Below are 18,965 nucleotides of genomic sequence, written 5' to 3' on the forward strand. Positions count from 1 at the left end.
ATTCAGAAAAGACAAATATTTGCAAAACTACAATGAAATTTTCTATAAGGCAAGGGTGTATTTCATGATGAAAAAAAGAGGCTATGTTTACCCTTCTACCTTAAATAAACAGAAAACTAGACAAAATATATGAAACAATGGTTTCCAGACATCACACAACAATCTTCTCAGCACAGAGATCATCAAGAAAAAGGAACAAATATAGTGCACCCAGCTCACTGCCTGTAGAGTTTTGAGGCTGAAGCACAAGGAGGGGAAACTGGAACTAATTCTTTTTAATATATTTGATGAGCACTATAAACTCACAGATCCAAATTCACCACCTCTAAAGAGAATAACAACAACAAAACCACATGATCATAACATCTCAGAGTAAAACTGCTACAAAACAGCAATAAACAAGAATCTTAAAGCAGGGGAAAAAATACATAGAGTAACAAAGGTAGGAATGACATCAGACTTCTCATCAGAAACAATGCAAATCAGAGGACAGTGGTTCAATATATTTAAAGTATAGAAAAAAGAAAACTATCAACAAAGAATTCTAAGCCCAGCTAAAATATCTTTCAAAAATGAAGGTAAGTACAGCCATGTTAGAAGGAGGTTAGGCAATTTCTTATAAAGGTAAACAAAAGCTTACCATACAACTCAGCAACTATACCCCTAAGTATTTACCAGTACAAACTGAAAACAGGTTCACACCAAAACCAGTACATGTATGAAGATGTATGTATGTTCACACCAACACCAGTACATGTATCTTCATTTCAGTGAAGATGTGATGTCCTTTAATAGGTGAACGGATAAACAGAGTATCTACACAACAGAATACTCTCAACAACAAAATGGAAGAAGCTGTTAATTCATGCAAGATGGATGAATCTTAAGTGCATTTTTGCTACAGGAAAGAAACCAGACCCCAAAGGCCACAAGTTGAACAATTCCATTAATATGACATTGCGGAAAAGGCAAAATTATAAACACAAAAAATAGACCAATTACTTCTCTCTGGCCTTAGTTTCCTAAGCTATAAAATAAAATGATTTAGATGAATCTTAACTTTTCCTTTCTTTAAACATTTTAAAAAACTTTTCCCATGTTCCCCCTCAACCCACTTCATTACTCAATAGTATTTAAACAATGGCCAAATATTTTAAAGGCTGAAAATAGTATCTAAAATATCTGTAACTGGGTAGTCATTACCACACTCAAAGTTAAAATATGAATTTCGTCAGGTTAAGACAGCTGAACCAGCTGAACAGGTTTTCTTTTTTTTTTAACAGAAGACATTACATTCTAGGGTAGCTATTAATTAGGACAAACTACAAGATGTGACCAATTTCACTGGAGCTCAATAAAATGTGCAGTAAATGCACTTAACTATTATTTTTAAAATAAGGGTTCCTCAAATTCTAGAACTATGTCAAGCAACGTTTTCTTAATAGGTCGACTGCAGTCACATAAATATTTCCTTGCCCTTATGAACTAATTTTTTGCTTGATCACATGGATAAATGTTTTTAAAATTCTAAGTTGATGGGCAGATGAAATAAATATAAATAAAACTCAAGAATTTCAGTAAAATAAAAATAAATAAAACTCAAGAATACCATACCTGGTCTAGGAAAATTGCCATATTAACTAAGAACAGTTTCTCTATTTCAGTAATATAGGTTTCATAGACCTATAATTAGCATGTAAAATGAAAAGCTGCCTATATCTACAAAGAAAAACAAATACAACTTAACAATATTCTATTGAAATGAATTTGCTCTCTGGTTGTCATAATACTCTATAACAATGTTGTATGTGTCTTCCATTTTCTATAGTGGTACTACTTTTAACCCAACTGTATAGTTCTCTCATCCATACTCCAAGGAGGATTCTACACATCTGATACACAGAATTTACTCTAAGTAGAGAGTCAGGTCTATCTAAAAGGCCCACCATCTTGAGACATAGAAATTTTCTTCTACTGCAGCTTAAAAGTTTCAAATGAAGTGAATACTATAAAGGGAATCCTACTGATCTTAAACGACAAAAGTTCAATAATTTCTGAACCACAGGCTTGAAAATTAAAAGCTCTTCATTTGATTTAGGCTTAAATAAAACTGGGGTCTGAAATTCAGACAATAGGGGTTGTTTCTAGTCTTCCTGCTGCCCGAAATGTACGTATGTTTACACAAGTTGCTTAGCTTCTGTCTTATTTAATTTCCTCCTATTATAAATGGAAATAACATGGTCTAGTTCATGGTTTAGAGAAGGAGCAGCCAGCGAGGGAGATGAAAACCAAAGAGAGTATGGTAGATATCTTGAAAGTTAACTGGAATAAGTGGTTCAAGGAAGAATGTAATCAACTGTTTCAAAAAGCTGTTGATTAAAAAAAGAAAAAAAAAAGATGAGAATTAATCTTTGGATTTAGCAGCATGGAGATCACCGACTTGGTAAACTTCACAAGATAGCTTTGGTGAAATAAATGTACTAACTAGACTGGATTCACAAGAGAACAGGAAGAGAGAAACTGGAGACAAAGTACAGACATCATTTTCAAGAAGTTTTGCCATAAAAGTGAAAAATGGTAATAGCTGAAAAAATATAGCGTTGACAGAAGGCTTTTTTTAAAGACAAGAAAAATTATGGCACAGAGGAAAATGCAGATGATACAAGATGGAGAGAGAGAAATTACTGGAGTGATGACTTTGAGCAGATGTGGATGGCATTAATAAGAGAGAGTGGCCTTAGATAGGCACAAAGATGTATCATCAATAGAAACAGAAAAAAAGTAAATAGGAATAGATTCAGGTAGGCCATAGTAATAAAAGCTATGGAAGTTCTCATGCAGCTGTTTCTGTTTTCTTCGTAAAATAAGAAATGAAGTTATCGGGTGAGCCTAAGAATATGGGAGGAAGTGTTAGAGGTCTGAGGAGAGAGGAAAAGGTCTTCTAAGAAAGGGAGAGTGAAGGGATTAGAGGAACGACAGTAGGTAGAATTGCCAAGTATCACTAAGGACCCATGGGAGGTTGGTGTTCTCCAGCCACACACAACTGCAGGCATGCAAGAACAGTATAGGTAGAAGCAGACTTAACCAAAAGTCTTCAGTATTAAGAAGCACGAGAGAAGCAATAGAATTAAGGGTATAAGCAATATAGTGATTACTAATGATGGGTAAGAAAACAGAGAGTAAGAAAAGAAGTGAGAATATCTCAGTAAGTACTAGCCATATTGCCTTTCTTCGTGTTTCTCAAACACATCCAGTCAGTTCTCAATTTAGGGTCTTTACATTTGAGGCTCCTTTTCAATGATCTTACCCCAAATCTCCAAATGCCAAGAGGTTAACATGTCTGCTTGACTATCTCTTTTCAGAAGGGCTTTCACTGAACACCCAACAGTCTGAATTTTGTTCTCATTTGTTTTCTGTTTGTATCCCTTATGTTCCTTAAGCAGAAGAACCTTGTCTATTAAGCTTATCACTGTTATCACAAGTACCTACAATAAGTGATACATAACAGATACATTTTACTGAATAAATGAAACACAAGAAATATACTAAATCCATTATTAACTTTAATTTTATGGAAACACCATTTTCCTTACAAGGACTGCAGCAGAAGCATCTTGTCTAGTAAGAAAAAGACCAGCAACCAGAAGGTTAATCTTAAAAGTTAGTTCCTACCAAATCAAATACTTTTAAATGTACCTTTATTCCCCCTTGAGAGTCTGATGTAGGACAAGCTTTTTCTTTGAGTGTAGGATTAGTAATTAACTTTTCACACAATGTTTTGTATAATGCACTTCTATAATGCATCTTTTAAGATGTCCAGTTTCAATTTTGTTTAAAGTTGAACGAGACCTTAAAGACAACTAAATAGCAGAATCTTTCTGAAATTTTACAAACACTTTCTACTTTTTTTAATAGCTGTCTCAGCATAGCAAACACTCATGGTTGATATTCTAAAAGCCCTTTTATCTGTGACCACCATAGTTGTCCAAATATTCAAACTTTCCCACATGGTTCAAGAGTAAATGCTGGTTGGGCACAGTGGCTCATGCCTGTAATCCCAGCACTCTGGGAGCCAAGGCAGGCAGATCACCTGAGGTCAGGAGTTCAAGACCAGCCTGGCCAACATGGCAAAACCCCATCTCTACTAAAAATACAAAAATTAGCCAGGCTTGGTGGTAGGCGCCTGCAATCACAGCTGCTCAGGAGGCAGAAGCAGTAGAATCGCTTGAACCCAGGAGATGGAGGTTGCAGTGAGCTGAGATTGTACCACTGCACTCCAGCCTAGCCAAGAGACCCTGTCTCAAAAAAAGAAAAAAAACAAAAACAAAAAAAAACAAAAAAAAAAACCGTAAATGCGATCAGTCTAAGTCAATATGGTAATCCTATCCCCCTTGTCAGTAATTGATTTATGAAAGGACATTTGAACCAATCCTGGCTGGTGAGACATAAGGGAAAAACTGATGGTAGGATTTTAGGAAAGGAAGAAAAACAGTCCGTCTTTCCCCAATAGCTGTTATATCAGAACAGCACAACTAGAGCTACTATATCCATCTTGTAACCATAAAGAGAGATAGCCTGTGGACAAGCTGACACTCTGACAATGGTAGAACAAACAAAAGTAATCTAACCTTGAAATTAATTATTAAACAACCACACAAAACCTTCCATTCCTCCAGATATGTGAGAAAATAGTTTTCCATACTGTTTAGTCAGTTGAACCAAAAGCTTCCTAAACCTCTGGGCTTATCCACACCTAATCCTTTAGCAATTTGTAAAGAACTTTATATAAAGTCCTTCCAAACCATTCACCGTGCTTTTCATTAAAACAACAGCTCTGTTTTTCTACGCTCATATTTTCTTCACTTAGATCACATTTAAAGTAAAAGTTACATTAACACTCACATAAAAACAGATTCTTGTTAAGCATATAACTAACCTGGTGGAGAAAAGGGTACAAGGGTAAACTAGAGAGTAGTTTACTAACTATAAATGTTCAGAATACTCAGGACTAAGAATCTAAAATAATGGTTTGTTTAAAAGAGGTCAGTTAAGTGTAGGTTTAAGAATACTGGTTACGAACATATTTCTGTATATATTAATATCTTTATTTAACAAATGGATATTTTCCTATGAGGAGGAAGAAGGCAGCTAAAAAGCCCCATAAAAACTTAGAACTTACATTTCCAGGAGAAACATTAAAATTAGAGTTAACCTAGAATCAAAGAAGTAGGGGTATGAGTCTACTCTAAGAACAGTGGAAGTATACTATTAATGTAAAGAACTTTTACCTCAATATGTGTTGTTTCACTGCTACTGAATTGAGAATATTTGAAAAATTGTGCAATTTAAAATTTTCAGGCAGTGCAGACAAAGGTATTGTTTGCTTTACTAAGAACTATGTTCCAGTTTATCATGTGTTATACTAAGGATAACCACAGCAGCTTGCCATTTATAGGTGATACCAGTATTCCCTGTTAAGAAATACTAGAGTAACTAAACAAATTGTTTCACACAGAAATTTACCAGAGATTTTGAAACAAGTATTTAATAATAAAATGGTCAAAAATCTTTGATATTAATAATCAGAGACTCTTCTAACTTCCTTCCAAAAATACTGAGCCCTACTATATGCCAGGTAGTAAATAAAACTCTGTGTTTGCCAATTGTTCTCTATGGATTTATAAAGCACTAATTATAATGAACACAAGGTCACAAATGGCAATAATATTCAAACTTTTATTAGCAATACTTTTTCACTAAGGAATGTATTTCCTATGTATTACACATAACTTACGTTCACCTAATATATAGTAGGCACTAAGCTAAATGTCTTGTGGGCTGGAAAAGACAGAATTCTTAACCAGGTTCTATAAATCTTCAGTCTTTTGACTGAATGCAGAGGGTACATAAACTTGGCTGGGGTAAAAAAGTTAGATCTTTAATTTTACAAACCTCTAACTGAAATTTAGTGTTTCCTTAATTTAAAATGTAGGTAACAAGCCACAGTGGTGCTAGAGGCACCTGTGATGATTTTTGTTACCACTAGAAACCATAGATATTTTCGTATCACTTTAGTTGCTTCAAATCTCAAATTATCATTTATATTCATCACAAGTCTAAAAGTATTAATACCATATACCAGTAGACTTCCTGTTGATATGCATGATACTGAGTTTGTTTAGTCAATATTTTAAAAACTGTACTTCAATATAACTGTTGCCCTCATAAGCATATGTATTTAATTTTGCACATGTAAAATATTTTTGAGAAGGGGTCTACATTCTTCACCAGAGAGCCAAAAACGTTCATGGAACAAAAAAATATTAATAACCTCTGGATGAGAATATCACAGCATGAACAAGGTTGCTGGCAGAGAGTAACTTAGAACAGTAAAGAGCTTTAAAAAAAAAAATAATAATAAGCCTCAGAGCAAAATTGAGTTGAAACACCTTGTTTCAGAGATACATTGTAGTCTGGTAGGCTTAACCTTGTTTAAGGTCTCATACACACACCTAATTAGTGGCAGAGTGAGAGAAAACAGAATCCGGAATTTCTGATTCACAACCCAGGGCTAAGTCAACTTTGATGTGACTTGGTTGTAAGAAAGCAAGACAGGGCAAAGACACTGAAAATACATGCCAAAAAGTTATTAGGGAAAGACATAAATTATACAGGAAAAAGAGCTAGTTTGAAAAAGAAAATGATGGGTGAGATGTTAAAGCATTTTGAAAATACATGTTGCAGCATAAGATGCCAACTCAAATGTTTAAAAAGACTAGTCTGAAAACAGGTATGATCCTTTTTGCATACCGGACATGTATAAACATTCCAAATGCCATTAAAAATTATTGTTTCTCCCACATTTCTTGAAACATGGACTTATTATTTTGTTTTCCCACTACATAGAAACACGAGTACAGTAAAAATTTTACTTGTGGCTGGGTGTGGTGACTCACACCTGTAATCCCAGCACTTTGGGAAGCCAAGGTAGGAAAAATCGCTTGAGCCCAGAGTTCGAGGCCAGACCAGGCAACATAGTGAGACCCCATCACTACAAAAAAAAATTGTTTTTTTAAATAAGCTGAGCGTGGTGGCACATGCACCCTGTAGTCCCACCTACTTGGGAGGATCACTTGAGCCCAGAAGTTCAAGGCTGCAGTGAGCTCTGATTGCACCACTGCACTCCAGCCTGGGAAAAAGAACAAGACCCTGTCTCAGAAAATAACAAATAAATTTTACTTCCTTCTGATCCTTTGATAAGAAAAACCACCACACAGGCATAACAGTAAATAACAAATGGCAGTGGGTATCAATGTCAAAGAGACAAGAGAAAGTAGCAAAAACTATGGCAAACCAGAAAGTCCACAGACCACCTAAAGAAGGTAGTTGCTGCTACTCTACTCTAGCTAATTGCTACCAAGAGAACTGTCCACCCAGAATTCTATATGGATCAAAAGCATCCTTCAAAAATGAAGGTGAAATAAAGATGTTTTCAGATGAAAGAAACTAAGAGAATTCATTGCTAGCAGACCTGCTATAAAGAAAGGAAGATTCTTTGGACAAAATGAAAATAATATCAGTAGAAAACTTAGAGTTTTATGAATGAAAGGGAAAAAAATGGAAAATATGCATGTATACATGTTAGACCAGGAGTTGGCAAACTTTTTTGTAAAGGGTCAGATAGTAAATACTATGTAAAGGGTCAGATAGAATATATTTCAACTCTCACAAGCCTAACAGTCTCCTGTGTAACTAATCAATTCTGCACTGTAGTGCAAAAGCAGCCAGGGACAATATATAAACTAACAAATGTGGCTGCATTCCAACAAAACTTTATTTACAAAAAGCAGATGTTAGGCTAGACTTGGCCTGCAGTCATAGTTTGCAATCCCTGTGATAGACTATTCTTTTCCTCTTAAATCCTTTAAAACATGCATGATAGTTTAAAGCAAGTGACCTCACTGTGTGAAGAGTATCTGAAGTATACAAAAGTAATACATATGAAACTACAACATAAAAGGGGATGAGTAAAGGGAACTACATGCTGACAAGGTTTCCACATTCCACTTGAAGTGATGTAAGTGCAAAGGAATGAGCTGTGTACTCAAAAAAGACCTGTTCAAGACTTAACCCCCAGGACCTCTGAATTTCACCTTATTTGGCAACAGAGTCATTGCAAATCTCACCAAATTAATAGGAAGTCATACCAGATTTACGAAGGCCCAAATCCAATGACTTGTGTCTTCAGAAAACAAAGGAGCGATTTAAGTACAGAAACACGGTGGGAAGAGAAAGAAGACCATGTGAAAACAGAGGCATAGACTGGAGTGATGCAGGGATAAGCCAAGGAACATGAAAGATTGCTGGCAATCACCGAAACTAGAAGGATTCTTCCCTACACCCTTCAAAGGATTCATGGCCTTGATGACCCTTTGAGATCTGGGGCTTCCAACCTCCAGAACCATGAGAGAATAAATTTCTGGTATTTTAAGCTACACAGTTTGTGGCAATTTATTATAGGAGCCCTAGGAAACTAACATAATAAGTAAATTCTGGAAAGTTAAGAATGTGCATTGTAATCCCTAAAGTAATCTCTAAAAAACTACACAAAGAATATACTAAAAAATTCAATAAGTAAAATGCAATATTAAAAGTAGTCAGATAATCCAAAAGATGGCAGGAAAGAAGCATCAATTACATGAGTGAAAAAGCAAATGGAGCAAACAGAAAATTTAAAACTGCAAATGGTTTACCTAAATCCACATAGATCAATAATTGTATTAGACATAGATAGTCCAAAAGGGACTGTCAAAATGGTTTTAAAAAAAAAAAAAAAACACACAATATGCTGTCTACAGGAAACATGCTTTAAATAGAATAAGAGGTAAGTAAACAGGTGAAAAAAGATATACCATGCAAAAAGTAAACAAAGATAAGCTGGAGTGGCTACCTTAACATCAGAATAAGTACATTTCAGAGCAATAAAAAATACTACCAGGGCTAAGAAACATATGTTAAATAATGATAAAAAGGCCAACTCACCAGGAAGACATAATACCCCCTAAATGTGTATGCACTTACAACAGAGCTTCAAGTTAAAAATAGCAAAAACTGATAAGACTGAAAGAAATTAACCATTCCAGCATTACATTTGGAAATTTCAATACTCCTCTAAGTAATTATAAAGCAAGTAAACAAAAGTCAGCAAGGATACAGAAAAACAGAACACCATCATTAACCAACTAGATCTAATTGACATTTATAGAATACAATTTCAACGGCTGGGCGCTGTGGCTCACGCCTGTAATCCCAGCACATTGGGAGTCCAAGGCGGGCAGATCACCTGAGGTCAGGAGTTCGAGGCAAGCCTGACCAACATGGAGAAACCCTGTGTCTACTAAAAATACAAAATTAGCCGGGCATGGCAGTGCATGCCTATAATTCTAGCTACTGGGGAGGTTGAGGCAGGAGAACCGCTTGAACTTGGGAGGTGGAGGTTGAGGTGAGCCAAGATGGTGCCACAGCACTCCAGCCTGGGCAACAAGAGAGAAACTCCAGTTCAAAAAAAAAAAAGAATACATCATCAACAACAGTAGATTACAAATTCCTAAAAGGGGAAAATGAAACATTCATTGAATTAATTGCATCTTAGATCATTTAAAAAAAAAAAAAAAAGTTAAAAGAACTGAATTTGTACAAATGATATTCTCTGACTATAAGAGAATTATACTAGAAAATGACATGAGAAACTGGAAAGTATCTCCAAATACATAAAAATTGAACTGTGCATATCTAAGTAATCCATGGTCATAGAGGTATTATAAAGGGAAATTTAGAAATATTTTGAACTGATTGGAAATAAAACATATAATTTGTAGGATGTAACCAAATTAGTACTCAATGGGAAATTTAGAATTTCATGTGCTTATCTTTGAAAAGATCTCAAGTCAATCACCTAAGCTCACATCTCAAAAACCTTGAAAAAGGGCACAAAATAAGCCAAAAGTAAACAAAAATAATAAAGATGACAGGAAAAAACACAGAAAATGAAAAAAAGAACTAAAGAAAACAGAAAATCTAATTCTTTAAAAGGAAAATCACCAAAACTGATGCACCTCTTAAGGCAGACTGACAAAGAAAAAAGTCAGAAACTACCAGTATCAGGATTAATACAGAAAATATATAACCCACAGGCATTAAAAGGATAATAATACCAGAATAACTCTATAAAAATAAATTCAGCAACTTAGATGAAATGCACCTATTCCTCAAAAACTTCAAACTACTAAAACTTACTCAGAAAAAAACTCAAAAAATCTGAAAAATCTTATACCTACAGAAAAAAAACGAACTCACAGTTGAAACAAAGAAAGGAAAGGAAAGGAAAAGGAAAAGGAAAAGGAAAAGGAAAAGGAAAAGGAAAGGAAAAGAAAAGGCAGACAGAAAGACAGACAAACTCTCCAGGTTTGGTAGTTTTACTAGTCAACTCTACCAAAACATTTAAAGAAGAAATAATACCAACTTGACATAACGTTTTCCAGAAAATGGGACACAAAACACTTAAGTCATTTTTGAGGCATTACTGATACCAAAACTAAAAACAAGAAAACAATAACAAATAAACAAAAATTAAAGACCAATATTCCTCATATATACAAAGGCAAAAATTCTCAACAAAATATTAGCAAATCAAATTCAATAAAATGCCCAAAGATCTATGAACAAGTAAGGTTTATCCAGAGAAAATAAGACTGACTTAATTGTCAAAATTCAATCAATGAAAAAAACATAATTGGAGAAAACTACTTGAAAAGAAAACAAAAACTCAGTGCTCTGGGGAGTGTTCTAAGGGAATACAGCAAATGAAAAACTATTTTATTTTAAATAATCTACTAAATCTCAATAGAAATAGCAAGAATCTATAGTATCTGAGCCACAGTGCCCCTTTCTTCCCTCTGCCAGCTCAGCATAATGAAATTTCTACTCCTGGCAGATGGAGTCAGGACAGGGCTCTCTCCCTGCTGAGTTTCCAGTCAAGGGTTAGAGTATCTTTCCAGGACACACAAGCCAACAGAATTTCTTATACTCAACTCCCTCACTTCCGCCACCAGCCTCAAAACACAGGCAGAGGCTCTAACGTAAACATGACAGGCCTAGAACACAGGGGCCCCATTTGCCTTCAACCCATCTCATTCGTAAGACAGTGGTTACACACAGGGATAGGCAAGCCAAACAGACTGGAAGTTACCACCCTGCCCAGTGGTAGTGGCTCAGAGATTCTGCTGCAGAGGAGTAGACCTAAGAGCAGAAACTCTAAAAGCCTCCCCAAAAGAAAAGACTTTATTTCCAGATTCAAGTCCAAGGGTACCCTCAAAAATATGGAGATTTGGGCAGTAAGCAACTAAAAGGAAGCTGGTAGCTCTAAGGCAGGAGAACAAGTTAAACCACAGGTCAGCTAATGTACCAAAGAGAACTGGGAAGATAACAGCTAGGAAGAGACCTCCTCGGTTCATAAAAAACACTGAAGACTAGCCTCAAAAAATGCCCCTACAAAGGGGCCAAAATTTAATTTGATCTGACTGTGGAGAAATTTATGATCCAGAGAACTGCTAATAACAAAAGAGTAGTCACCAGCAGTTAGTAAAGGCTATCACATCTGGGTGTGACACCAACAGAAGCAGAGGTTTTAACAGATACGTATAAGTGAAAGAGACAATCGTAAACAGTCCTACTAAAATCACTGTCATCCCAATATAACTGCCCATGTCCAAGGCTGTACCCTCTAATGGGTGACAACAGGCACTTCACACTGCAAGAAATATAAAACTTCATTGAAATAGCCTGGCCAAGCCATTAAACAAGCAAACAATAAGCACAAAGGATAGGAAGAATCAGTGTCCAGAGATGCTGCAAAGTTTATGTAAAACGTCCAGCCTCTCGCCCACAAATTATGACATACAAATAAATAGAAGTAATTTATACACAGGGTACAAAAAGCAGTCAACAGAAACTGCCTGTTTAAGAGCCACGATGTCAGACTTAGTAAGACTTCAAAGTAGTCACTAAAAATATATTCAATAATTTCAGGAAATCACGATCAAAGTAGTAAAGGAAGGTATGATGACAATGTCTTATCTTTAAGAAAGAGATAAGAAAAAAAGATATTATGTAGTTAACAAGTAAAATGACTGAACTGAAATATTCAGAGGCTCAAAAATAAGAGGGGCTCAACAGTATATGTGAACCAGGAGAACGCAAATTTGACGACAGACTCATAGGGTTGTGCAATTCAGAGAAAAATTAATAAAGAAATGTGAACAAAGCCTCAGGGAAAAAAAAAAGCATATGACACTATTAAGTGAATCAACATATGTGTAATGGGAGCATGAAGAAAGGAAAGAGAGAAAAGAACAGAAAAATAGTTCAAGAAATAATGGCTGAAAACCTCAGAAATTGAAGAAAAACACTAATCAACACATCCAAGAAGCTCAATGAACTCCAACTAGGATAAACAAAACAATTCATGCCCAGAAACATCATAGCACAAAATGCTGGAAGCCAATGATAAAGAGAGACTCTTGAAATCAGCAAGAGAAAAGTGATTTGTCACAACTAACTTCTCATCAGAAATAATGATGGCTAGAGTGATGTAGGATGACATATTCAAAATGATGAAAGAAAAAACTGTCAATAAAGAATTTTATATCCAGCAAAACTATCCTTCAAAAAAGGCAAAATAGGCCGGGTGCGGTGGCTCATGACTGTAATCCCAGCACTTTGGGAGGGCGAGATAGACAGATTACCTGAGGTCAGGAATTCAAGACCAGCCTGGCCAACATGGCAAAACCCCATCTCTACTAAAAATACATAAAATTAGCTAAGCATGGTGGCAGGCACCTGTAATCCCAGAACTCTGTACTCTGGAGGCTGAGGCAGGGGAATTGCTTGAACCCAGGAGGCAGAGGTTGCAGTATATATCACACCACTGCACTCCAGCCTGGGTGACAGAGAAAGACTCCATCTCAAAAAACACAAATAACAAAAAACAAAAACAAAAAGGCAAAATAAACATGGAGATTAAGATGCATTGGTAGAATTCACTGCTAGCAAACCTGACTGATAAAAATAATTATGTAATTATAAAAGACAGTATAAATACAAACTTTCTCTCCTTTTACATGATAAAAAGAAATTACACAAGCAATATGTAAAGTGTATTGTTGGGTCTATAACAAATAGAAATGTACTATATTTGACTGTAATAGCACAAAGAAGGTTGTTGAAAAGTAAGCTATTTTGGAGTAAGGGAAAGAAACAAGATGGTAACCCAAGTCCACAGGAAAATTGGAGAGAACCAGAAATATCAAATAAGAAAGTTAATGTAAGAAATTCTGTAAAATTATACTTGGTCTCCTCCTTTCTCTCAGATCCATTAACCCTTTTCTCCTTTGCCCCAAGAATACTCACTGGCAGCACTTGTGGCTGCAGCATTTACCCTAAGATAACTTTGCATGAAATACTTCGCTTTTATTATTATTTTTGTATTGCTCTAGCATATCAACTTTGTAAACAAAAGACATCATTGTATTTATAGCAATCTGTTTTTAGTGGTAGTATTTCCATACATCAAGTATTTCTTGATTGCTGAAAATGTCAAATCCTCGAAAATGTGGCATTCCTACATGTGATGCTAACATCATTCTCAAACAATTGTTGGCCAAAGATTCATTTGATGAATCCAATTTTTCTGAAATAATTATAATGATTCAGATGATTCTGATGTTAGTTTTGTTTAGAAATAACTCCAAGAGCCGGGTGTGGTGGCTCACGCCTGTAATTCCAGCACTTTGGGAGGTTGAGGTGGGCAGATCATGAGGTCAGGAGTTCGAGACCAGCCTGGCCAACACGGTGAAACCCTGTCTCTATTAAAAATACAAAAATTAGCTGAGCGTGGTGGCGGGTGCCTGTAATCCCAGCTACTTGTGAGGCTGAGGCAGGAGAATCCTTTGAACCTGGGAGGCAGAGGTTGCAGTGAGCCAAGATTGCGCCACTGCACTCCAGCCTGGGCAACAGAGCGAGACTCTGTCTCAAAAAAAAAAAAAAAAACAAAAGAAAAGAACAGAACTCCAAGAACAGTTTTTTAATATTTTATTTTCACATTGAGTATCTGTCAGATTTGCTTCGGCCTCAAAAAGTATATTTATGTAAAATTAAATGAGCACTGGCAGCAAGCTACACTTTTTTTTTCTAAATGGGAAAAGGGTTAAATGACACAAAATTATGTAAAGTAGTAACAATAACAATACATTGTTGGGTTTGTAAACTATAATAACTGCAATATGTATAACAACAATAGCACAAAAAGAAAGAAAAAGGAACAGACCTATATATGAGTGAGATTTCTGTATCTAGCTAGAATTAAGTTAGTACAAGTCCAAAGTAGCTTTTGATAAGGTAAGATGTGTATAATAAGCAATAGTAAGCACTAACAAGAAAAAAAAAAAAGAAATAATATTGTGAAAATATCATTAAAGGAATTAAATTAAAATGTTACACTACAAGAAAGTCAACTAACACAAAAGACAGGAGCAAAGAAAGACGAGAAGAACAAAAAAGACATGAAACATACAGAAAATGAAACAAAATGGCAGACATATATTCAACTATATAATTAACAACATTAAATATAAATGATTAAATAATCCAATTGAAAGGCAGAGACTGACAAACTACAAAAAAATCCAACAATCTACTATAGGAGACACACTTTAAAAATGCAAATATAACATCAGACAAAATAAACTTTAAAATAATTATTAAAGATAAAGAGAAAAAAACTTACTATGATAAATTGGCCAATCATCAAAGAAATACATCAATTATAAACAAATGAACCTAACGAGAGCCCCAAAATAAATCAAGCAAAACCTGACAGAACCGAAGAGAGAAATAGCCAATTCAACAACAGTAGTTGGGAGACTTTAATACCCCATTTCAATAATGGATGCAACAACCAGATACAAGGTAAGTCAACAGACTTGAAAATATAAAATAACTACACCTGACAGACATCTATTCTCTAAGATGATCATATGCTAGGTCATAATCAAGCATTAATTTAAAAGGACTGAAATAATACAAAGTATGTTCTGTAGACACAATGGAATGAAATTAGAGATAATGACAAAATAAAATCTGTGAAGTTCACAAGTACACAGAAATTAAACAACACTTCTAAATAAGTAATGGGTAAAAGAAAAAAATCACAAAGGAAACTAGAAAATACTTTGGGAGGAATAAATTCAAAAATACAAGATACCAAAACTTATGTGACACAGTGAAAACAGTGCTAGGGGGCAAATTTATAGCCGTAAATGCCTACATTTTTAAAAAGATCTCAAATCAATAACCTAATCTTCCACCTTAAAAAAAAAAAAACAAAAAACTAGAAAAAGGGCCGGGTGTGGTGGCTCATACCTATAATCCCCGCACTCTGGGAGGCCAAGGAGGGTGGATCACCTGAGGTCAGGAGTTCGAGACCAGGCTGTCCAAGGTGGAAACTCCATCTCTACTAAAAACTCAAAAATCAGCTGGACGTGGTGGCACACACCTGTGGTCCCAACTACCCGGGAGGCTGAGGCAGGAGAACTGCTCCAACTCGGGAGGCGGAGGTTGCAGTGAGCCGAGATTGTGGCACTGCACTCCAGCCTGGGCAACACAGTGAGACTTCACTCATTAAAAAAAAAAAAAAAAAAGGCCAGGTGCGGTGGGTCACGCCTGTAATCCCAGCACTTTGGGAGGCTGAGGCAGGCGGATCACGAGGTCAGAAGATCGAGACCATCCTGGCTAACACGGTAAAACCCAATCTCGACTAAAAAATACAAAAAAATTAGCCGGGCGTGGTGGCACGCGCCTGTAGTCCCAGCTACACAGGAAGCTGAGGCAGGAGAATGGCGTGAACCCAGGAGGCGGGGCTTGCAGTGAGCCGAGATCGCGCCACTGCACTACAGCCTGGGTGACAGAGCGAGACTCCGTCTCCGAGGCGGGTGGATCACGAGGTCAAGAGATGGAGATCATCCTGGCTAACACCCACGAGATAGAGACCATCCTGGCTAACATGGTGAAACCCCGTCTCTACTAAAAATACAAAAAACTTAGCTGGGCGCGGTGTTGGCGCCTGTAGTCCCAGCTACTCGGGAGGCTCAGGCAGGAGAATGCATGAACCCGGGAGGCGGAGCTTGCAGTGAGCTGACATGGCACCACTGCACTCCAGCCTGGTGACAGAGTGAGACTCCGTCTCAAAACAAACAACAAAAAAAACAAAACCTAGAAAGAAATGAGCAAACTAAACCAAAAGCAAACAATGGATATAATAAAGATGAGAGCTGATATAAGTGAACTAGAGAATAAAAAAATGAGAAATACTTTTTAAAGTTTATTATCTAAAAAGATAAACAGATTGACAAACTTTGAGCTAAACTGACCAAGAAAAGAAAAAAAAAAAAGAAAAAGAAGATTCAAAGTACTAAAAACAGGAAAGAAACAGAGTACATTACTACAACTTTGTAGGGTAGGCATAGCAAGGATCGTAAAGAAATAATGTGAACTGAATACTAACAAATTAAATAACTAAAGGAAAGGGACAAATTCTTACAAAGTCACAGACTATCAAAATTGACTTAGGATGAAACAGACAATCTGAATAGACCTATAACAAGTGAAGAGATTGCATTAGTAATTTTAAAACTTCCCATTAAACAAACAAACAAACAAAAATCTCAGGCCCAGGCAGCTTCACTGGTGAGTTGTACCAATTATAAGAAAAGCTAGTATCAATTCTTCACAAACTCTTCCAAAACAGAGAAGAGTTTTGGAACCTGGAACATTTCCTGACTCATTTTACAAGACCATTGTTATCCAGATAACATCAAAGAAATCTCAAGAAATGAAAACCACAGACTGATATATCTTATGAAAATAGGCAGAAAACCTAGTCAGGCGTGGTGGCTCACGCCTGTAATCCCAGCTTTGGGAGGCTGAGGCAGGAGGATCATGACGTCAGGAGATCGAGACCATCCTGGCTAAGACGATGAAACCCGGTCTCTACTAAAAAATACAAAAAAATTAGCCAGGAGTGGTGGTGGGTGCCTGTAGTCCCAGCTACTCGGGAGGGTGAGGCAGGAGAATGGTGTGAACCTGGGAGGCGGAGCTTGCAGTGAGCCAACATTGTGCCACTGCACTACAGCCTGGACGACTGAACGAGACTCCGTCTCAAAAAATAATAAAAGAAAAGAAAATAGGCACAAACACCCCCAACAAAATACCAGAAAACAAATACAGCAAAATAGGGATTATACGACATGACCAGTGGATTTATCCCAGAAATTCAAGAACTGTTCAATATCATAAAAACAAAAAATGTAATACAACATATTAGAAGAAACAACCACATGATCATCTCAAAAGATGCACCAAAAAAAGCATCTGAAAAAAATCTAACAGCCTTTCATAAAAGCACTCAACAAACTAGAAATAGAAGGGAACATCCTCAAACCGATAAAAGGTATCCATGGGGGAATAAAAACAAAAACAAAAAAACACACACAGATATGTACTTAAAGATTAAAGTCTGAATGCTTTCCTAATAAGATCAGGGATAATACAAGGTTGTCCACTAAACAGAATTGCCATTTCTATTGCATACTCTACTGAAGATTCTAGCCAGAACAATTAGGCAAAAAAAAAAAAAAAAATAGAATGCATTCAGATTGGAAAAGAAGAAGTGAAACTACCTCTAATTGCAGATTACCTGATGTCATAGATAAGAAAATCCTAAAGAAGCCACTAAAAAGATTATCATAAACACATGAACCTTACAAGAGAGCACCAAAATGAATGAAGCAAAAACTGACAGCTGAAGAGAGAAAAAGCCAATTCAACAACAGTGGTTGGGAGACTTCTAATACTCCATGTCAGTAATGAATGCCAACAACTAGATACAAGGTAAGCCAACAGGAGACCTGAAAATATAGAACAGTTTACATAGCAGTTTAATACTGAAGATTTTATTAATAGTAATGTTTTATAATAAGTAAACAAGTTCAACAAAGTTGCAGGGTACAAAATCAATATGCAAAAATTAATTGCATTTCTATACAATAACAATGAACAATCCAAAAATGAAATTAAGAAAATAACTCCATTTCTGAAGCATCCAAGAGAATAAAATTCTTAAGTATAAGTTTAACAAAAGTAATACAAAACATACCATAAAAACTACAAAACATTATTAAAAGAAATTAAAGTCTATTCCGGTCCTCAATTGATTTTAAAAAAAGAAAGAAATTAAATAACTATATAAATAGAAAGATATCCCATGTTCAGTTTCAACACAATTCTATCAATATTCCCCCTGGCTTCTTTGGAGAAATTAGCAAGCTAATTCTAAAATTCATATGGAAATTCATGGAGCACATACTAATAACATAATCTCGAAAAAGAATAGAGCTGGAGGATTCTCAAAAATTCCTGTTTTCAAAATTGCAGACTGTAATCAAGGGATACTGGCATAAGGATAGGCATATCAATCAATGAAACAGAATTGAGAGTCCAGAAATAAAGCTTCATATATACAGTCAGTTCATTTTAGATAAGAGTACTAAGATAAATGAATAGAGAAAACAGTCTTTTTAACAAATACTGAGCTCCAAATCATGCACATTTTCCACTATTATCTCTTCACATATTCTATATACAAATTTAAATCTAGCAACATACAAAATCTAGAGATTTTAGCAGTCTCATCATAAAGGAAAGCAGTAAAACTGGAGGAAGAGGGTGTTTATTACATGCATTCATTCAACAAATATGTTTCAGGCACCAGTGAGACAAGCACTAGCCAACAAAACAACATCCAACAGAAGTGAACAACTGATACATGCAACATAAATAAGTCATAAAATTAC

The 18,965-nt window shown here is 35.8% G+C and overlaps 1 protein-coding gene across 2 annotated transcripts in view; it reads right to left on the minus strand.

The window, feature by feature from the left end:
- Positions 1–18,965, minus strand: part of LOC105473383 (CCR4-NOT transcription complex subunit 2) — a 109,140-nt gene that overhangs the window by 74,025 nt on the left and 16,150 nt on the right. The gene's annotated exons all lie outside the window — the stretch shown is intronic.

This window comes from Macaca nemestrina, chromosome 10 (assembly GCF_043159975.1).
Source record: "Macaca nemestrina isolate mMacNem1 chromosome 10, mMacNem.hap1, whole genome shotgun sequence".
NCBI classification, from domain to species: domain Eukaryota; kingdom Metazoa; phylum Chordata; class Mammalia; order Primates; family Cercopithecidae; genus Macaca; species Macaca nemestrina.